General features: G+C 52.3%; 1 protein-coding gene across 5 annotated transcripts in view; it reads left to right on the top strand.

The window, feature by feature from the left end:
- LOC135288400 (basic proline-rich protein-like) overlaps window positions 1-6278 on the top strand; it is a 29929-nt gene extending 23651 nt beyond the window's left edge. For all 5 annotated transcript variants that reach the window (XR_010351528.1, XR_010351527.1, XR_010351530.1 and 2 more), the window contains exon 6: window positions 5894-6278. The gene's annotated coding sequence lies outside the window, so the exon portion shown is untranslated. The remainder of the gene's footprint in view (window positions 1-5893) is intronic.
- The last annotated feature ends 6851 nt before the right edge of the window (window positions 6279-13129 follow it).

Genomic DNA, 13129 nt, shown 5'->3' on the forward strand with positions numbered 1-13129 from the left:
GGGTGAGCAGCCTGAGCCCCCCTCTTTTACCCTGGCAGTTGGGGGTGCAAAGAGACCCCCTGCACTCCTGTGCTGCCTCTTCTCAGTGGCTCTGCAAGGTGGATCCTTTCTGCTGTTGGGGGCCATCTCCTGCTGGGGTGGCCTTGGAGCTTGGTGGATCCCAGTGCCCTGCTTTGCCCGGGAGCCCGGGGATGGCTGTGGTGCAGCCTGGTCCAGCTCCAGCCATCTCCTGGGAGTCACTGAGCTGAGACCTTGCTGCTGACAGCTCTAGGTGCAAAAACACTCCCAGGGACTTTTCCCTCCAGAGCAAAAGAAAGAGAAACCCTCCTGCTTCTGGACCAGGAGCTGCTCCTCTCCAATCCTGGGCCAGCAGTGGCTGAAGGACCAGAGTCGTGGTGCACCAGGCGAGGTGGTGCTCAGGAAGCAGAAAAGCTGTGGAGCAAATGAAACGTGCTTTGAGGGGACAGGGAAAGGCTGAAGGGGATGCTGTGGGCTGGAGGTGCTCCCCTTGTGAAGTCCCCATGCCCGGGGATGCCCAGCGGCGTCCAGCGAGCGCCCGGGCTGTGGGAGCGGGGACGAGAGGGCAGGATCCGCTCGCTTTTTTGTGGCTGCCGTGTAATTTATGATATGAGAGAGAGCCATTGTCTGGACCCATCCTGTATTTTTCCGAGGGCTTTGCCTCTCTTCCCAGACCCCCGCTGTGCTCCCGCTACTGTACGGTTGCTATGGGGCTGCTCCCCGTGCCGCGGCTATGCGGGGCAGTGCCGGGGAGGGCTGCCCGCCGCGGCCGGACCCATCTGGAGCCCCGAGCCCGCTGCCGCAGCCCTGACGTGCCGAGGGCCTGGGAATGGGGCTTTCGGCCCATCCAAGTTCACGGCCACCGGAGGCATTCAGCTGCCGGAGGGGCGGGGGGGTGTGCAGCGGGATCTGGGGCGTTTGGCTCCATTCTCCCTTCCCTTTCAGCGCCGGCAATGTCCTCGGTGCATACAGATCCCCCGTCCCTTTCTCCTCCTGACAAGTGCGCACATAAATAAATTACCCCACCGGGCGAGTGTGGAACAATCTGTCCCCTAAATTCTATTCATCGCCAGACAGGACTCATTATTCCCCCGATTAAAGCCGCTGGAGTAGCTTGCAAGGGTTACAGTTACTCTGTCAAACTGTAAATAAGACACTAAAAATAAAGGGCGCTGGCGAGAGAAGGGGGAAAGGGAAGCCAGACTAATGCCTGCTGCTAGGGAAACCGAATGAATCCCTAATGACGCCTGTGTACAAACTGCAAATAATGAAGGAAAAGTGACAAACAGACCTCAGCCAGGCTGTGGCGAGGTCTTCGCTCTGTGATGGCAGTGGGGACCAACTCACCCCTTCCTCCAGGGCCAGCCAGCAGGAGAGCCAGACCCTCTCACACACCCCTCGAGCAGAGCATTTAAACCTTTGTCCTTCTCTTACAGGAAGGTTTGTCTTTTGTGGGTGTGTTTATTTTTCAGGCACAGAACCCACCTCGGCCTGAGCCCGCGTTTTGAGGTTGAAGGGGAAAAGGTGCATTGCCTGAGGTCTCAGAGCAGTGTGCCAAAGTTTAGTTTGTGCTCTGCCACTAGAACATCTTGGAACTCTGACTTAGGACAGGGCTAGGACCAGGGGGATTAAACCCATCCTTCTGCCCAGAGCCCTGAGGGAAGCAGCCCAGGCTCCTTCCCACCTGCAGCAGGAGATGCAGGGCTGAGTCCCAGGTCTGAGCAGTCTGTGTCCTCTCCTTGCTGCTGCCTGGGCCCTGATAGATCACAGGAGAGGATGTGTCCAGCCTTGGAAAGCCTCTTTGGATAAAACACAGTCCCCTCCTGGTCTCTTGCCAGCCAGCAAAGATAGGGATATTTGCCTTGCAGCAGATCCTTTTTCTCCTTTGATATCTTAGAGCTGAAGAAATGAGGCAAGAAAAAAAAAAAAAAATCAGCTATAGGCTTGTTGTGGGTGTTTCTCAGTTCCAGAGGGACTGAAATGTGAGAGTTTTATTTCAGGTCCTGCTTGAACTATTCCCACCACCAGCAGTGGGTGAAATGCTGGAATTCTCTGTGTTGCTCAGGGAAATATTTTGATTCACGCCCCCCAAGCCTGTAAAAGAGAAAAGACAGCTCTGAGCTGTGCCCCTCTGGGTGGATTCTTGCTCTCCAAAGCAGAGCACTGAGCAGGGAAGGTCCTGGCAGGGCCGTGCAGTCCTTGGGACCCCAGAGCAGACCAGGCTGGACACTGAACCCTCATCCCCCAGATCTGTGTGGATGCCTCAGTGCATCCCATCCTCCCCCAGAGCCCAGCAGTGCTGGGGCCTCTCTGCAACCTGATCTCCACCAAGGAAGGGCACAGCCAGAGCAGGGGGAGCAGCAGGTGCTGCTGATCCCTGCCCTGTGGGTGCTGTTCAGCACAGCACCCACCTGTTCTCCCAGCAGCAGCAGAACTGCAAGGGGATGCAGGCAGAGGGATTTTTAGAGACATGTTATGCTTCTACAAGGCTCAGACATCTTAAAAGGGATTTTTTCAGGCCAGCTGAGCTAGTCTGGAGCCCAGTTGCATTTCCCAGTCTGGTCAAACCAAGGCTTAGCAGATTTCTTTCCCTTCTGTCTTAGAGGAAACAAACCCTTTTCACCCACAATTCCTGGCTGTGAGGCCTCATGACTCCAAAGCAGCATTCCTGGGGCATTCCTGGTGCCACGGTATGTGCAGAATTTCAGACAGAGGCTCATGGCTCCACATCTCCGTGTGCTCTCCCTGCTGGACTCTGTTATTTGGGAGAAGCTCCAGGATGGAGCACTGGAAATAATTGGTTTTGTCATTGCCACTGGTGGTGTCTGTGCAGCTCCTGCATCTCCAGGTGGGTGTGTGCAGGTGCTGATGAAGGAAGAGCTGTGCTCCTCTTCCTCCCCTTCATCATTTACTTAGCTGGAAAAAGAGCAATTTGAGAAAAGTCTCATAAGCAGCCAGACCTGAGCAAGTCCAACCCATCCCTGGGTTCTGCTGGTGCTCCCCAGCCATGGAAATGGGCAGCTCTCCACCATACCTGCTCCCTGGAGTTTGCTTTTAGAAAAGTTTTGGGTTTAGGGAACCTCACGGTGTCCTGGGAGAGAATTTTGGGGTTTTGTTCCCTACTAGGAGTCTTTGCTTGCAGACTCAGGTGCTGGGAGCAGCATCAGGGCTAGGGATGCAATTGGGAATACTCAGATCAGTATGAAACCACACCAAGAATGGCAAAAAGGAACTTACTCACCTTTCCCTGCCTGAACCTCTTGGGGGATTTTTTTCCAAGGGTTTTTTTCCCCCATTTTCCAAAGTTTTTCCCCCATTTTCCAAAGTTTTCCCCCATTTTCCAAGGTTTCTCTCAACCTGTAAAAATAGAATTATCACTACTTCTTAATGGAATCTGGGATTCCCTCCATGTGAATCACCCAGTGGCAGTAACTCAAGCTTTACCTTGGTGTTTGAGGACACTGGGTGTTGTTGGCCCTTGAGCAAAGCACATCCTGACCAGATTTGCCCTGGAGAGATGAGGACAATCATGAAGTGCTCCATTTTAGATCTCTTCACAGCAGCTCTGAGAAGATCCCCTGCCTCCTTTCATTTCCTCAGGACACCTGACTGTGCTTTTTCACCCGTCCACAGGTGTCATCTGGATGTGCCCATGAACCAGGAGCTGGCAGCTCGCTCTTGGACCTCCAAAGCTGGCTCAGCAAGGTCCGAGTGGCCGTGTTCCAGTCACGGCCCTGTCAGCTCCCTTTCCTTTTCAGGGATTAGGATGAGGCAAATACCTTCAGCCTGGTTTAATCCTCGGTACCTGATTCTGCAGGAGCCTGCTGGCACACACGCAGCACACACACATCTCAGTAATAGCCAGGTAACTCGCAGGGCTAAATCACTCTGGGTTTTTTTTTCATTATAACCTCCTTTTAAAGCACATTTAAATGCTTCCCTGCAGGCTCATGTGAGGGCTGTTAAGGGCTTCATTTGAATAAATAAGGGCACAGGTAGAGGAGGAACATCACCACAGCCCCTGGAAACCCAGCGCCAGCCATGGCAGCAGTGGGCTGGCGAGTGGCGAAGGGCCTCGATGTTATATATTCCATAAAGTAGAGTAATTAAGTATTACTAGTTTTGATGACTTCAAACAGAGTGACTCCAGGAAATAAGCCCCTTCTTTATAATTAGTGGGATTTCCTCTGCATCAAACGGAGAGATTGATTCTTTAATCTGCTCACATGCTTTTGATTTGGTCTTTCAGCTGCTTGTACCAACTGCTTCTACTCCCTGCTCTTGCCGATAAAACCTTGCAAAGGAGATTTTAGGAAGGCATGACCTGAGTTGAGGTCCAGGATTTTCTTTGTGTGTGGCTGTTTTGTGTATTCCTAATTTGCCAGAGATGATGATCATGATGATAACAATAATAAAAAAAAATAACACAGACACGGCTATTAAACATCCCCTATGTTTAGGTAAATAATTGTGGTTTGGGGTTTTGTTTATTGTCTTCTCAGCACACCTCTTAGCTCTAGATCGTGCTCTTCAACACCTGAAAAGGTAATTTTGGCTTCCTGTCTGCAGGTGGGCTGGCCCAGGTTGGGCTCACTGCATAATGTTTCTCTTGTAAGAGCACACCCCTAACGCCAGGTCTGCTGGCATCCCAAGGGCTCCACTGAAACTAGGGCTGGACCTGTGCAGGGTGTCTTTGGATATTTCAGGGTTTGGACCTGATTTAGAACGAAACACTTGGAAAACTTTGTCTGAAATGAAACAGATTGTGGCTGCCCCATCCCTGGGAGTGTCCAAGGCTGGACAAGACTCATGGCAGGGGTAGAACGAGATGAGCTTTCAGTCCCTTCCAACCCAAACCATTCCACAATTCTACGAAAATCCCGGCAAATGTTGCTGGTTTCCAAATGAAGTGTTGAGGATGGAGTGGGAACTTGCCCCCTGCAAGTGCAAGAAGCTGCTGGTGAGCAACCAGCTCCTTCCTGGGCGTCTCCATGGGGTCAGTGGTGCTGCATCAGTCATCTGGGAAATGTGGCCTGGGGTCTGTGCTGGGTCCAGGCATGGACTAAACCTCCCACGTGCTTCTCCCACCTCCAAAGCAGCTCAGACCTTGAATCACCTCAGCAAACAGCCCCTGGCTGGGTTTTCTTCTGGCTTGTGGGGTTCTTCTGGCACTGCTGAGGACATAAAAAATGGGGGAAATTTGGACTGTGCTGCTTTCCATCCACCTTTTTATGCTGTTGGAAATATTCAGGATGAGCAAGAGAGGCTGGTGGGCCTCATCCATCGCAGAGGATGAGAATGAGAGGACAAAGGCTCTGTTTTGGCAGCTGCAGGGCAGGGCCTGGCACCGCTCTCGGTGTGTCCCCCACAAACAAGGTGGGAAGGGCAAACGGGGCTGTGCCACCCCTGGTGGTGGCACCAGCCTGCAGGGAGGGGATGGATCCTCCTGGGCTCACCTGGAGGCCGAGCAGGAGCAGGAATGCTGCGAGCAGTGGTTGGTATGCCCTGCACAAGCCTCCCCGCGTCGGGAGCGGTGTCGAACACAGATCGTATAATTAGGGACCCAGTGAATACGTAACTGTGCATTATGCAAATAGTGATCAAAATCACTGTTTTCAGCAGAAATGCCTGAAGATCAAGACAGAAGCTTCATGCAACCTTAATTTAATCTGGTCCTGCAGGAGTGGGGAGGTCTGATGGATGACCCAACCTTGTGCCTGCCCGTGTTTAGCAAGGCTGGGGTGGGAGGTGGGGGGAGGAGTGCTGGAGCATGCTAAGCGAGGGGGAAATGGCACTGAAATCATGTTAGCAAACAGGGAAAAAAGGGCAGAAAGAGCTGATGTTTACAGTAATTTTATTTTTCTTTTAATTTCAGGTGAAGAACATAATGCTGGAAGAATAGGAAAAATTAGGAAAAAAAAAGAAGAAAAGAAAGAAAAAGAGTCTCCAACCCCAGGAAATCTGTGTTAATTGCTTATGAATGTCTCTGTCTAAAAAATTATCGAATTGATGTTGTCGTGCTTTTTTTTGACAGCCTGTCTGTTACATTTTTTTAAAATATTCATGCACCGAAATCTAATTACTAGGCAAATTTAATGATAATGAAATGAAGGCACTTTAGCAGAAAGCATAGGGCCTTGTTAATGTTTTCTCAGCCTCTGTCTTGTTCATATTTTTAAAATTATTTTTTTTACAACTGTCTTTCTTGCATATGAAAAAAAAAAAACGATTGCTGAAAATAAAACTCAGATTGCCGATAATGTTTGTGGTGGTTCTGTTTGTAATGATGGGGAATTTGCAAGGTGATTAAAGGTGTTTTGCAAAAATCAAATGAGCCTAACCTAATCAGATAAGGCAGATGAAATATTATTATTAGAGGGGTAACATTAAGAGCATGCCTGGAGGCTTTAACAAAGATGAAGCGTCTCGTGCACCGTGCAGGGCCAACAACAGCCTTGCCATCCTCCGGGCCTCTCCAGACCCTTCCCAGGGCACAGGACCTGGCTGTGCCCGCCCTAGGCTGGGCCTGGGTGGTTGGAGGATGCACACGGTGGTTGGAGGGTGGATGTGATGGTTGGAGAATGGATGTGATGGTTGGAGAATGGATGTGATGGTTGCAGGATGTATTGTGATGGTTGGAGGATGGATGTGATGGTTGAAGAATTGTTGTGATGGTTGAAGAATGGATGTGATGGTTGCAGGATGAACACGATGGTTGGAGGACGGATGCGATGGTTGAAGAATGGACGTGATGGTTGCAGGATGGATGTGATGGTTGCAGGATGCATTTGATGGTTGCAGAATGTATTGTCATGGTTGGAGGATGGATGTGATGGTTGGAGGATGCACATCATGGTTGGAGGATGCACATCATGGTTGGAGGATGGACGTGATTGTGGCAGGATGGATGTGATGGTTGGAGGATGAACACGATGGTTGGAGGATGGATGTGATGGTTGGAGGATGGATGTGATGGTTGGAGGATGGATGTGATGGTTGCAGGATGTATTGTTATGGTTGGAGGATGGATGTGATGGTTGGAGGATGCCCATGACGGTTGGAGGATGCACATGGTAGTTGGAGGATGCACACGATGGTTGCAGGATGGACATGATTGTGGCAGGATGGATGTGATGGTTGGAGGATGGATGTGATGGTTGCAGGATGCACACAATGGTTGGAGGATGGATGTGATGGTTGCAGGATGCACACGATGGTTGGAGGATGGATGTGGTGGTTGGAGGATGGATGTGATGGCTGCAGGATGGTTGTGACTGATGAGGAATGCAGGTGATGGGTGGAGCCTGCACGTGAGGGTTAGAACATGTGTGTAATGGCTGGAGGAGGCTCCTGAGGACTGGAGAACTTGTAATGGATGGAGCATGACCAAGCATGCACGTGGTGGATGGAGCACACATGTGATGGCTGGAGGACACACGGGGCAGGCGGAACACGTGATGGTTGGAGTGTGCACACAAAAGAACTTCCATGTGACATCCAGGCCACCTGCTCCGGGCCCCCAGCACCCCTCTGGGTGGTCACTGAGCAGAGTGCCAGCAGCTGGGTGGCAGAAAAACACCGTGATCCACCTGTGGGCCTGAGGAGATGACACCTAGGACCCATGAGCCATCAGGGCAGGGGCCAGCCTGATTGCCAGGAAGACATGGTGGGTCTCTGGCCATGCTGCAGGCCTTGGTGGGTGTCCATGCTGTGCTGGGTGTCCATGCCGTGGTTTGTGTACGTGCTGTGGTGGGTGTCCATGCCATGGTGGGTGTCCATGCCGTGGTTTGTGTACATGCCATGGTGGGTGTCCATGCCATGGTGGATCTCCATGCCATGGTGGGTCTCCACGCTGTGTCCATGCCATGGTGAGTCTCCATGCCGTGTCCATGCTGTGATGGGTGTCCATTCCATGATGGGTCTCCATGCTGTGGTGAATGTCCATGCCATGGTGAATGTCCATGCCATGGTGGGTGTCCATGCCGTGTCCATGGCATGATGGGTCTCCATGCCATGGTGGTGTCCATGCTGTGGTGGGTCTCCATGCCATGGTGGGTGTCCATGCCGTGTCCATGGCATGATGGGTCTCCATGCCATGGTGGGTTTCCATTCCGTGTCCGTGCCATGGTGGTGTCCATTCCATGATGGGTCTCCATGCCATGGTGAATGTCCATGCCATGGTGGTGTCCATGCCGTAACCTGTCCTGCACTGCAGCTCTGCCCCTGCTATTTCTATGATCTAAAGTGCTGAGGATGGTGTCAAAGGTTTTACTGAGGCTGCTGGTGACCCAAATCATTTCTGTAGGACATCCACTTCTGGAAGAGCACCAGGAAATTTCTTTCGCTGTGGCTGGAGTGGTCACCACCTGGAGAAGGTGGCGTGGGTGGGAAGGGATGTGCCAGCTGGACTTGTTGGCTGCCCTTTGGTGGGTGGCTGGAGGCCAAGCTCACACCTTTGGGCTCGTGCCCCCAAGGCCTCCCCAGCACAAAGGGAAGGGTCTCTGTGGTCCTTGTTCCTGTAGGAATGAAGTGGGTGGCAATTCAGAAGTTTGCAGACCTGGCTGTGAACGTGGCTGGACAGCACTGGTTTTTCCTCCCCAGAAATGCTGCTCTGCATCCTGGGCTCACCAGTGGCAGCTCAGTGGGCTGGAACAGCTGTGGCAGGTCTTGAGGAGGACCAGCACAGGGCAGGATGTGTTTTGGACCTCCTTTGATTCTCAAACTCCCTGCTCCCTCAGCAAGGGCAAGGGTCCTTGCTCAGCCTCTCGCACTGCAGCCCGGATTTCTCCAATGTGGCAAATCTCTTGGAAGTAGCTCCCAGACCACGTTAATCCCCTTAATCCTTCCTGCAGCCCTTCCCTGCTGGTGCTCAGGCACTGAAAGGCTCCTGACACATCCCTAAAGTGCTGCAGCTGGCTGAAGAGGGGTCCCAGCTCCTCAGAGCTGGGAGCAGCACTGCCCCCTTTGTGCCTCTGGTTTCCACACCTTCTGCTGCAAAGGCTTGGCACTTGTAGGCCTGAGTGGAGGGCAGGGAGAGCTTTCTGACTGTTCCCAAACCTGCCACACACATTTGGGATCTGAATTTCCAGGCTTGCAGAAAGGAGTTCTCCCTCTGCACTGAAACCCTTTGCAAAAGATTTGGCTCCCTTGGGAGCTGCGTTTCCACCTGCCCTGAGGGGGTGGCAGGAGGAGTTCAGTGACACGGGGAGGGCTTGCAGACTCTGCCATGGGCACCCCAAGAGTGCTTTTGCCCCCCTTTGCTGTGCTTCTCCACCTCGTGTCTCCTAAAGTGCTTCATGTGGGTTTTTCTCTGCCCTTCAGCTCATCTCGTGGGGGAGAAGAGCAATCCCTGGGCTCACTGCCTGGAACCATGGAATGGTGTGGGCTGGAAGGTGCCTTAAAACCCATCTCACTCTTCCACTATCCCAAACTGCTCCAAGCCCTGTCCAGCCAAGCCTTGGACACTTCCAGAGGTGGGACAGCCTTCTCTGGGCTACCTGTGCCAGAGTCTCACCACCCTCACTGTGAAAACCTCCTTCCTTATATCAAATATAAAGTTCTTGAATATAAATATAAAGTTCTTCTGATGTGTGGGAGGCTGTTTCTTGCTCAGCTGTCCTGAAAAAAAAGCCCCGTTCTGGGCAGACTCAGGAGTGCTCCCAGGCTTACACACACACACACACAGAGCTCCTGACTGTATTTATCCTCCAAAGTGACAGTTTTCTATTAGAGAGCTGCAGCCCAGCACGATGATTATAATTGTCACTAATTTCTTTCTTTAGCAATCAGGTCTGTACCTTGACACTGTGGCACAGAACGAGGCAGATTCCCCCCATTCCAGGCGAGGTTTGGTTGGTGTTTGTAACCCCCTGATTTCCTTCAGGGAAGCTGCTGCTGATGCCAAGTTTTGGTTGATGGTGGGAGAGGGACAATATTAATAAAAAATATGGGCAGGAATGGGAAATGCCTCATGCAAATCCCTTCTGCAGGGACAGTCACCCTCATGAGCAGACAAATCCCAAACCTACAGAAGGCTGGATTCAGGAATGGGAGGCTCTTCCCTGCCTTTGGTTTGGGCTGGAGCACCCCGGGACCAGCAGGGCTCTGTGTGGGTGTCCCTTCCCTGGGCACCTGGGGCAGCCCCTCACGCTGGTGCCCGTGGCAAGAGGAACCTTCTGCTGGTCAGGATTTTCCCAGCAAACCCACGAAATGAGTGCAAATGGGATGGGATGGCAGGAGGGCAAGGTGGGCTGAGCGAAAATTGGCTGTGAAGCTCATGAGGGTTCAGAGAGAGGGGCGAGATGTGCTCCTGCATTTCTATCAGGGTCACGAGAGGAGAATTTGGCCCTCTCATTTATTTATTTATTTATTTATTTTAGCTTAAGCCTCTGAAGAGAGTGCTGCAGAGATTCCCAGGGGGTATTGGTTGGCAGAGGTCCCATGATACCCTCAAAAATATCCCCCCAAACAGAAATAACTCAGTAAAACAAAGCAACGGATTGTTCAGCCAACTAAAATTACCAGCATGTCAAATAAAATATGTACAGCATTAAAATAAAATTTGCATTGCAATAATGCTTTATTAAGCACATTAGGAGATTAAAAGAATCAACCCATTTGTTCCCATTCATGTTGCGTCAGGATTTGCATTTCTTTTTTTCCCCACCTCCAGCTCGCCCCTCTCCCCTCGCTTGTTTGGCGAGTGATTTTCTCAACGAACCCTGCAAAGCTCTGCCCCGAAAGAAGGTGTGTGTGTGGATATGCCCAGGGGTTTTTAAATCAAAGCACTTGACTTGGTGGTGTTTGTCTGCATGAGTGTGCAGCAGAGGAGGGGTGGGATGGAGAAGAAAAGGTTTGTCTGCTTCCATTGCAGCTAAAATGGTTAATTAAGACAATAGAGGCTCTATAACAATCGGGGCCGGGGCTGTGAATGCTTGTCTAGACTCTATAGTTCAGCTGCAACTTCTCTGTCGGAATTTTAACTTGGCCCAGCTCATTTCCCCTCCCCTCTTTCCCCGCCTCTCAGCTCATGTCCATAAGTTCTCTTTTCTCTTTTGTTTGTTTTTTTTGTTTTTTTTTTTGTCCTTAATCAATCTTTTGAGAGATGGGGGCTGGATTGACAGCTCTGCCTGTCTGAGGGCTTGTGTTTGCCACGGCGCTGCCTTCCCAGGGAGGAGTCATTGTTAGCAGGGTGCTCTGGGCTGAGCCCGGCTCCTGGGGCTCTCTGGAGCACCCCAAAACGGGAGAGATTTCATCTTTATTGCTGCAAGCCTTGCAAAGGGCTGGGGAGGAACTGGGGAGACAGCAGGGCTCAGAGTTCTGGGGTTCTGGCACACGGGGTGGCATTTCTCTGGCTCTCTGAGCTGGGATTGATCCTTCTCTGGGTGAGGCTGGGGGAGGCCAAAATCTGCCACTGGTTCTGCTGGGTGAGGGCAAAATCTGCCACTGGTTCTGCTGGGTGAGGGCAAAATCTGCCACTGGTTCTGCTGGGTGAGGGCAAAATCTGCCACTGGTTCTGCTGGGTGAGGGTAAAATCTGCCACTGGTTCTGCTGGGTGAGGGTAAAATCTGCCACTGGTTCTGCTGGGTGAGAGCAAAATCTGCCACTGATTCTGCTGGGTGAGGGCAAAATCTGCCACTGGTTCTGCTGGGTGAGGGCAAAATCTGCCACTGGTTCTGCTGGGTGAGAGCAAAATCTGCCACTGATTCTGCTGGGTGAGGGCAAAATCTGCCACTGGTTCTGCTGGGTGAGGGTAAAATCTGCCACTGGTTCTGCTGGGTGAGGTGTGCCAGGTGAGGGAGGCCAAAATCTCCAAAATCTGCCACTGGTTCTGCTGGGTGAGGGCAAGAACTGCCACTGGTTCTGCTGGGTGAGGTGTGCCAGGTGGATGAGGCCAAAATCTCCAAAATCTGCCACTGGTTCTGCTGGGTGAGGGCAAAATCTGCCACTGCTTCTGCTGGGCAAGGTGTGCCCTGCCAAAGCCACCTGGCTGCCCTTCCCCTCGGGTTTGTGGGCATTGCAAGGAGCTGCTCTGGCCCCAGTAAACACCAGCTGTCCCCAGCCAGGGTCACAGCTCCCCTTGGGCCTCCAGGCTGTGAGGAGGGACAGGTGAGACCTCAATGACACCCATATTTTCTACTTCCTTTGGGAATTGCATCAAAATGATCCTTAAAGCACCAAACAAAGGGCATGCCAGGACTGCAGCTTGCAGCAGAGGGGTCTGGTAAAATGTTTGGTGTCCATAAAGTTGAGATCAGCCCCGGTCCCCAGAGGAGGAGAGGGGTGGCTGCTGGCTGGAGCAGCTCCCCAAAGCCCAGGGATGCTCCCCAGAGGTGTGGGCTCTGCTGTTGGGGTCCCCCAGCCACACCCCATCAGGGCTCCTCTGTTTTACCACACGTGAGGCCTCAAACCCTTTTTTTCTCCACGCCGGGGAGAGGCTCCTGCAGGGCTGGAGAAGGCAGCCCGGTGTCTAGGTGGCTTTAAAGGCAGCCTGAAGTGGCTGCACTCAGATAATGGCATGCACAGCGGGAGGGAACCTCTCTGGAGGAGGACGCAGGGATGCAGCCACACGCTTGAAATATGGACGAGATTATTCCAACTGCATACATGCAAATGAGGCCCGTCTGCAGACAGGAGAGACAAAAGGTCATTAGCTTCCCATGTAGAACCCTTTGTGCAGGGCCTAATTTACTGTCTTCCTCACCCTTTCCTACAGATCTTGCATTTTTAGGCTTAAAACTGGTGATATTTTGGCGGGTTTGAGGGGTGCTGAGCAGCTCGGGGTTTATTCCGTGCTGTGGGAGGGACACGCAGGAGTTTTTCCTCAGAAGCAGCCTGCTCCCACCCTGCAGCTTGCCCTCTGAATTGAGGTGCACCTCTCCTGGCAGATGAGATCCCCCAGGTTTTCCCCCAAAATCACGAATATCTGCCTGCCCAGAAGCTTGCTAGCAGCTCTTGGGGACTTTTTGATCCCCCAGACGATGCTTGGAGCTGGTGGAGGGAGGGGGATTGTGCGGCCATTCCTGTGGAGCTGGTGGTGGCTGCTGGGTGTGGAGGAGCTGAGGGCATCCTTGGGGCACCCAGATGTGCCCACAGCACCCAGCCCTGCTGT

The sequence above is a fragment of the Passer domesticus genome, chromosome 32 (genome assembly GCF_036417665.1).
Source record: "Passer domesticus isolate bPasDom1 chromosome 32, bPasDom1.hap1, whole genome shotgun sequence".
NCBI classification, from domain to species: Eukaryota; Metazoa; Chordata; class Aves; order Passeriformes; family Passeridae; genus Passer; species Passer domesticus.